The sequence below is a fragment of the Heterocephalus glaber genome, unplaced genomic scaffold, assembly GCF_053883595.1.
Source record: "Heterocephalus glaber isolate CG9 unplaced genomic scaffold, H.glaber_assembly_v1.0 deba00001538, whole genome shotgun sequence".
Taxonomy (NCBI): Eukaryota; Metazoa; Chordata; class Mammalia; order Rodentia; family Bathyergidae; genus Heterocephalus; species Heterocephalus glaber.
The window spans coordinates 33,190,397-33,199,441 of NW_028258333.1; the positions used below are offsets into that span (position 1 = coordinate 33,190,397).

Here is a 9,045-nt window from a genome sequence, read left to right on the forward strand (position 1 = left end):
TAGATGTTGCTCTCTTGAAGTGTCCTCACATGGTGAAAGGGGCTAACTAGTTCTTTGAAGTCTCTTTCATAAGGACATTAATCCCCATCATGAAGGTGTAAACACTTCACATAATGCCTCACTGCCTAATGCTGTTTTCACCTTGGGTATAATATTTAACATATAAAATTTAAGAAGACATTAGATTACAATATATTTTCCATTTGTGTGCACACACTGCAAAACTGAAAGGGAAGCAAAGAGGTAATTATTACCAATATCAGTAGACTGGATGACTGTAGGGAAAAAGAGCGGACTTAGATTTCTGCAGTGGAGAGCTGAAGTGGTTCCTACTACCTTGGAATAAATTATTGAATTTATAGGAGTTTCACTAATTTGATAATCTTCAGTGATTTGAAATTTCCCATTGTGAGAGGATTTACAATATGAAAACTAACCGATGCTGCCAATCAGAGATTTGGGTTATTTATCCTCTGGAGAACTAGGTAGTAAACATTTACTAATTGCCCATTGGGTGAAGGGTACTGCAGCTTTTGCTGCCATTATAACTGGCTATTTACACGGTCACTGGTTGTTAAACATGTTTTCATTCAGTAGTTAGAATTGAAACTTTCATACATTTCAATGTTCTCCTCCATGTAGATTCCTATAATAAAACAATAGAAACACTTTTTCTCAGTAATTTCATGTTGGTAGAATTTAGGTATAAATCTGACATATTAGACTGTATTTCAGTGAAAAGAGTGAAATGTGAAATCTAGTCTCATTGTTTTCAAAATTGTTTAGTGGTCAAGGATTCAGATACAATGCTACCTCTTCGAAGCCTATGCTCTTTGTGCTTTTGGAAGCTGCCTCATTTATGCTTGCGGTTTTATAGTTTGAATTGTCTCTGTAGTGTCCTGCTCAGGATGTACAAGGATGTAAATTGATGATATGAATTCACTTTTGCAGTAACATAAGATATAGAGTTAGAATTCTTTTGGTGATCACAAGTTGTAGAGAATTCATTCCAAGACAGTTTCAAGACAACTAATTGCAAGGCAATTTATTCCTCTCAATTTAAATTAACTTAAGCAATCCAAGACTACTTTAAGAAATTGGAGATATGTATACAAGTGGACACATGCTCACTTTGGATGATATTTTCTTAATGCGTTCTTTAAGATTCCTGGAAAGCATTCTTAGTATCAGAGAAATTTCAGATTTCTGTATTTTTAGGTTTAATGCAATATGTTGTAGACACATACAATATAAAATATAAGTTATGCAATTTTACTCATAATTTACATTTTATCTACTACAAAATCATACATCATATTTGTGATGCTTGGATTTTTCTTTGATTTTATGCCCAGAAAGTACCTAAAAGCACCTTCTGAATTTTGTAGTTTATCTTAGTAAAAAAGTAAAATTAAGTCTACTGATTAAAATTTTGATATCTAATACAGTTGGCTGGAACACAATGTAATTTACAACATTGTAATTCCCCTCGATGGAGTACAATCTTTCTTTTCTTTTTTCTAGAGATAGAACATGCCAATATTAAGCAGAGTTCTGATGCTGTCATGTTCTTACTGTGCTATGGAAAGAACTAATCCTCCAATCATTCAGCTGTCTCGCTATTCCTGAAATAGTCCACATTAGGTCTAGGGCTGCTGTATTGGAGTTAACATTTTTTGAGAGTGTTGAATTTAGTCTTACTATGCAAAGTGATCCTGTTTTTAGGTTAAAAAAAAATCTCAATTTCAGATGTTTAATATGACATTCATTATTTTTCACTAAAAACATCAAACAATGATTATAAATGTATTTCATGTGAATTACTTCTTTTTCTTCCAGTGTCTTCCACTGAACCTGTGAGAAAGGAGCTACTTTTGCTGCATTTAGAAATTTGTGTGGGCCCCAGTGTTGAGGAGCCTTCCAGACCACTGTACCATGGCTCCCAGCACCAAGGAGGAGCCTTCTGGGCCGCCTTACCTTTGCCCCCAGTGCAAAGGAGCAGAGCGCCCCCACCCCCCCATCAGCACTGAGGAGGTGAGACGCGTGGGCACCAACAGCCCCGCCCCCCCGAAATGAGAAGACACATAGACAAGTCTCAAAACCAGACTTCCAGATCACCTAAAGCAACCCCAAAGGGAAAAGAGATGGAACAATCTGATAAACACCTGGACTCCCTGAACTGGCAACAAAAGAGGATCTGGAAAGAATGAAATCAGAAATAATTTCTCAGATAACAGCAGAGATTGTACCCATAGTACAAGATATGATTAATAAATCTAGAGAGGACACAGATTAAAAAAAAATAGAGGAGCTGAGGAAAATAATGGAATCCCAACATAGGAAACAAATGGAATCCATAAAACAGATGCAAACAGGGTCAGTGTAGAAAATGGCGCTGGTGCAGGCCTCTCTCCATGGCAATGTGGAGGGCTTGAGGCTCACGAGCCTCATTCACTGCACCCCACTTGCTTCTGCACTTTATACACATGAGAGAATTGGAAGCTAAAGCTACCAAAGACGTAGAAAGAAATCTTAGCAGTGCCAGAATAGATAAAGCCCAGTGTAAGCCAGCCTCAGCCTGGAAACTCTAATAATAGCACTTCCACAGCAACCAGCCCTAACAATAATGCCAAGTGAGCTACAGCCAACTATCAGCAGCAGCAGCCACCACTGCAGCAGCCACCGCAGCAGCAGCAGCCACCGCAGCAGCAGCAGCCACTGCTGCCACCGCAGCCACCGCAGCAGCAGCAGCAGCAGCAGCAGCAGCAGCAGCAGCAGCAGCAGCAGCAGCAGCAGCAGCAGCAGCAGCCTCAGCCACAGCCACAGCCACAGGCCTTGCCTCAGTATCCTAGCGAAGTACCTCCACGATTTCGCCACCACGAACACAAACAGCTTCTAAAGAGGGGTCAGTATTTTCCCATCATAGCAGGAAAGCTGTGATCTTCTGTTAAGATGTTAAACAGCCAGTCAGAAAGCAGTGCTGTAACAAACCAACAGCCACAAAATAACGGAGAGGTGCAGAGCAGAGAAAACCAGTCAGATATAAACCACAATACTTCAGGATCCCATTATGAGAATTCCCAGCAGGGACCTGTGTCTTCTACAAGTGACTCTAGCACAAACTGTAAGAATACTGTTGTAAATGACTTGTTGGAAAAAGAAGCATGGCCCTCAGTCCCTGGCAGTGATCCAGAGTTAACTTCAGAATGTACAGATGCTGATTCTGCCTACAGTTCTGAATCAGAGAGAAACATCACTATCATGGCTTCAGGGAGCACAGGGGGTGAAAAAGATAGCCTTCAGAATAGCACTGGACTTGGTTCCCAAAACAAGTTTGTGGTTGGTAGTAGCAGCAATAATGTGGGCCATGGAAGTAGTCCTGGGCCATGGGGTTTTTCCCATGGAGCCATATTAAGCACATGACGGGTCTCTGTGGATCCTCCTGAAAGCAAATCAGAAAGTAGCAACAATAGAATGAATGCTTGGGGCACTGTAAGTTCTTCATCAAATGGAGGGTTAAATCCAAGCACTTTGAATTCAGCTAGCAACCATGGTGCCTGGCCAGTATTAGAGAACAGTGGACTTGCCCTAAAAGGGCCTGTAGGGAGTGGCAGTTCTGGCATCAATATTCAACACAGTACCATAGGCCAGATGCCTAACAATCAGAATATTAACTCTAAAGTGAGTAGTTCTTCTACCCATAGTACCTGGGGAAGCCTTCAGGAAACTTGTGAATCTGAAGTAAGTGGTACACAGAAGGTTTCATTCAGTGGTCAACCTCAAAATATTACTACTGAAATGTCAGGACCAAATAACACTACTTATGACCTCTAGTTTACCAGACTCCAGTTCAGTACAGAATAATGAACTGCCTGGTAGTAATACAGGGGCCTGGTGAGTGAGCACAATGAATCATCCTCAGACACAGGCTCCATCAGTTATGAATGGCACTTCCTTTTCTCACCTTAGCAATGGAGAGTCCAAAAGTGGAGGCTCTTATGGTACTACCTGGGGTGCCTATGGTTCTAGTTACTCTGGAGACAAATGTTCAGGCCCCAGTGGCCAAGCTCATGGTGACACTGTGAATGCAACTCTAATGAAGCTTGGCATAAATGGGCCTTATGGGCCAAGTTAACACAAATAAAGGAGGAGGTGCATGCGAGTTTGGGGCAGCGAATTCCCAGAATATGTGATGGGGAAGTGGAAATGGTGTGAATTCTGGAGGAAGTCGGAGTGGATGGGGAACCCCTGCAACAAAACACTGGCACTAATATACCCAGAGTTGAGTGGAACAAACTGCCTAGCAATCAGCATTCCAATGATAGTGCAAATGGCAAAGGTAAGAAGTTTACAAATGGATGAAAATCTACTGAGGAAGAGGATCAGGGTTCTTCCACATCTCAGACAAATGAGCAAAGCAGTGTATGGGTCAAAACAGGAAGTGCTGTGGAGAGTGATGGTAGCATGGAAAACACTGGATGCCTTGAGGAAAAAGGAACTGGGGAAAGTCAGAATAGAGATAAAAGAAAACTTGATCAGCACACATTACTCCAAAGCATTATGAACAGAACTGACTTAGATTCGTGTGTCTTGTCCAACTCTGGTTGGGGAGACTCCAATTAAGCAGAATACTGCCTGGGATACTGAAATGTCACCTAGAAGGGAAACAAAGACTTGCAATGGGACAGAGGCCTAGGGAAGCTCTGCAACACAGACTCTTAACTCAGGGGCATGTGTAGATAAGATTAACCCTTATAATAATGATACCTCATCTGTATCAGGGTGGGGTGATCCCAAACCTGCTCTGAGGTGGGGAGATTCCAAAGGCTCAAACTGCCAGTGGGGCTGGGAAGATGATTCTGCTGCTACAGGAATGATCGAGAACACTCAGTGGGGGAACTGCAAAGAAGAGAAGTCCACATGGAATGATTCACAAAAGAACAAAGAGGGATGGGGTGATGGACAAAAATCAAACCAAGGTTGGTCTGTTTCTGCCAGTGATGACTGGGGGGAGACATCAAGGAGTAACCATTGGGGTGAAACTAATAAGAAATCCAGCTCAGGAGGTAGTGACAGTGATAGGTCTGTTTCTGGCTGGAATGAACTTGGTAAAACTAGTTCATTTACTTGGGGAAATAACATAAATCCAAATAATTCATCAGGATGGCATGAATCTTCTAAACCTAATCCCTCCCAAGGATGGGGGGACCCTCCAAAGTCTAATCAGTCTCTAGGTTGGGGAGATTCATCAAAGCCAGTCAACTCTCAGGACTGGAACAAGCAATAAGACATTGTTGGATCTTGGGGAATCCCAACAGCTACAGGCAAACCTCCTGGTATAGGCTGGTTGGGTGGACCTATACCAGCCCCAACAAAAGAAGAAGAACCCACAGGCTGGGAGGAACCATCCCCAGAATCTATACGATAAAAAAAATGGAGATTGATGATGGAACTTCTACTCGGGGGGATCCAAGCAAATACAACTACAAAAATGTGAACATGTGGAATAAAAATGTCCAAAATGGCAGCAGCTGTTCAGACCAGCAAGCACAGGTACATCAGTTGCTGCCATCTTCAAGTGCCATCTCAAACAAAGAGGCAAGCAGTGGCTCTGGCTGGGCTGAGCCCTGGGGGGAGCCCTCTGCTCCAGCCACCACCATGGATAATGGTACTTCAGCATGGGGTAAGCCCATAGACAGTGGCCCCAGTTGGGAGGAACCCATTGCTGCACCATCTGGCATATCAAAGTGGGGCTTCAGCTCTGTTGGTCCACAGTTGTTAAGCAAATCTGGGCCAAAATCTATACAAGATGGCTGGTGTGGTGAGGATTTACCATTGCCTGGAAATCATCCCGCTGGCTGGAAAGAGGAAGAGGATGTAGAGATTGGAATGTGGAATAGTAATTCATCTCAAGAGCTTAATTCATCTTTAAATTGGCCACCATATACCAAGAAAATGTCATCAAAGGGTCTGAGTGGTGAAAAAAGAAGGGAAACGGGAATGATGAAAGGTAGAAACAAGCAAGAAGAAGCATGGATAAATACATTTGTTAAACAGTTTTCAAATATCAGTTTTTTGAGCGACTCACCAGAAGAAAATGTACAGAGCAATAAGATGGACCTTTCTGGAGGAATGTTACAAGACAAATGAATGGAGATAGATAAACATACCTTAAATATTAGTGATTACAACTGAAAGGTCAGGTAAGACCCAGGTTCTCTGCCCCAGATTTCCAAAGAAATCTTTCCATGGAAAGAAATCCTTATTTTGATGAGAATGGCAATCCCAGTGTGTTTGGTGTTGGAAACATAGCAGCACAACCCCGGGGCATGCAGCAACCTCCAGCACAACCTCTCAGTTCACCTCAGCCTAATCTCTGTGCTCAAGTGCCTCCTCCATTACTCTCCCCTCAGGTTCCAGTTTCATTGCTGAAGTATGCACCAAACAACGGTGGCCTGAATCCGCTCTTTGGTTCTCAACAGTTAGCCATGTCGAACCAGCTATCCCAACTAAACCAGCTCTCTCAGATCTCCCAGTTACACCAATTGTTAGCGCAGCAGCAAAGTGCACAGAGTCAGAGAAGCGTGACTTCTGGTAAGTCAGAGAAGCAGCAAGACCAGCAGGGTCAACCTCTTAGTGTGCAGCAGCAAATGATGCAGCAGTCTCGTTAACTTGACCCAAACCTGTTGGTGAAGCAGCAGACTCCGCTGTCCCAGCAGCAGTTACTCCATCAGCCAGCCATGAAGTCTTTCCTGGACAACGTCATGCCCCACACTACATAGGAGCTGCAGAAAGGGCCATCACCAATAAATGCTTTCAGCAACTTTCCTATAGGCTTGAACTCAAACTTGAATGTAAATATAGATATGAACAGTATTAAAGAGCCACAGTCAAGACTAAGGAAGTGGAGTACAGTGGACAGCATTTCTGTGAACACATATTTGGATCAAAACTCCAGCAAACATGCTGCTATTTCAAGTGGTTTCAGGCTGGAAGAATCTCCATTTATTTCGTATGACTTTGTGAACAGCAGTACTTCACCAGCCAGCTCTCGGGGCTCCATAGGAGATGGCTGGCCATGTGCCAAAATGCCTAATGGCTCTAGCAGTGTTAATTGGCCACCAGAATTTTGCCCTGGTGAACCATGGAAAGGTTATCCAAACAATGACCCCAAAACTGACCCTTATGTCACTCCTGGCAGTGTCATAAATAATCTTTCAATTAATACTATACAGGAAGTTGACCACCTCAGGGACAGGAACAGTGGGTCATCACCATTCTTGAACACCATGCTGCCTTCAACTAGTGCCTGGTCATCTATTCGTGCCTCCAACTACAGCGTTCCCCTCAGCAGTACAGCACAAAGCACTTCAATAATGATTCCAAATTGACGGAGTCTCCTGGTTCAGTTACAAACACCTCTCTGGCTCACAAGCTGTGGAAGGTCCCTCTGCCACCTAAAAACATCACTGCTCTGTCCCGCCCACCTCCGGGACTGACTGGTCAGAAGCCAATTTTGTCTACTTGAAATAATTCTCCCCTTCGTGTAGGTGGAGGATGGGGAAGTTCTGATGCCAGATACACCTCAGGTTCCTGCTAGGGTGAGAGCAGCTCAGGGAGAATAACAAATTGGCTTGTTCTGAAAAACCTTACACCTCAGATCGATGGCTCCACCCTGTGTACCCTGTGCATGCAGCATGGCCCACCTGAACCTCCTGCAAGGAATGCTCTGGTCCATTACAGTTGGAAAGAAGAGGTAATGAAGGCACAAAAGTCTCTGCACATGTGTGTACTGGGGAACACTACTATTCTTGCTGAGTTTGCCAGTGAGGAGGAGATCAGTCGTTTCTTTGCACAAGGTCAGTCCTTAACCCCTTCTCCTGGCTGGCAGTCTCTCGGGTCCAGCCAGAGGCAGCTGGGCTCCCTCAACTGTTCCCACGCGTTCTCCAGCTGGACCGATCTCAACCACTGGAATGGTGCTGGGCTATCGGTAACCAACTGTGGAGACCTTCACGGCACTTCACTCTGGGGGACCCTGCACTATTCCACAAGCCTGTGAGGTCCCCCAAACAGCAATGTCCCCCTGGGAATTAGCAGACCATCCCCCATTAACGCTTTTCTTTCTGTTGACCACCTGGGTGGGGGTGGAGAGTCCATGTTACACCGTAGGTAACGACCTCAAGACGCGAAGGAAAGGAGCACTAAGATGGGCTTGCCGCCTGCAGCCTGGGCCACCTATACGAACAGCTCTTCTCTGTACATTCTCCACTTTGTTCTCCCCGATACATATCAGTTTGAATACTTGAATCATGCAGGTCAATATTATAATGTGAAAGGTATCTATTTACACTCCCAAGTGGCGCCATACATGCTAACCGCATAGAGTGAGCTAACTTGTGCATATTCATTATGTTTCGCCTTTGGATTCGTTCACACCCCCCCCCCCCCCCCCGCCTTTGTAAAACCATGTTTTGGGCTGATAATGTATGAGCTTTTACCTTTGCACTGAATGATGTTCTCCGTCAAATCGGCACTATGGGGGGCAGCTGTTCCAGTGTAAATGTTTACTCAAGGGTGTTCTAAAAGGTGTGCGCTCTACTATGCCTTGATGTTGCCTACCTTTATCATGGTATCGTGGAGTTTAAAAGATCAAGTGATGATACTGACTTAGGGTTATTAATGAAAGTATTGCACCAGTTTTTTCATGTTGTAGAATTAAGAATCTCGCTCTGCAGTTTGAAAAACTGTGGCCACAGTTGTGACTTGCAGCCCACCTGCCACCCAGCACGGGCCCTGCACTTTCAGTAGCTTTTTCCACTTTGTTTTGAAGGTTTCCATGTTGAACCTTCTTGTTTACAGATTTTTTGTTTGTTTTTTGAGAAGAACATGTTTACTCTTCCATTACTAAAAAAAAAAAATAAAAGACAAAAAAAAAATGGAGGGTGATTTAAAAGATGCTTTCCAACTCTGGGAAAAAGGAGCAACATTTGGCCATGTTCTTTTGTTTTTCTGTTCCTGTCCTAAATCAAAGAGCATGGTTCTCAG

General features: G+C 43.7%; 1 pseudogene; it reads left to right on the top strand.

Moving 5' to 3' along the window:
• The first annotated feature begins 2,486 nt into the window (after positions 1–2,486).
• On the top strand, positions 2,487–8,173 carry LOC101711035 (trinucleotide repeat-containing gene 6A protein pseudogene; annotated as a pseudogene).
• The last annotated feature ends 872 nt before the right edge of the window (positions 8,174–9,045 follow it).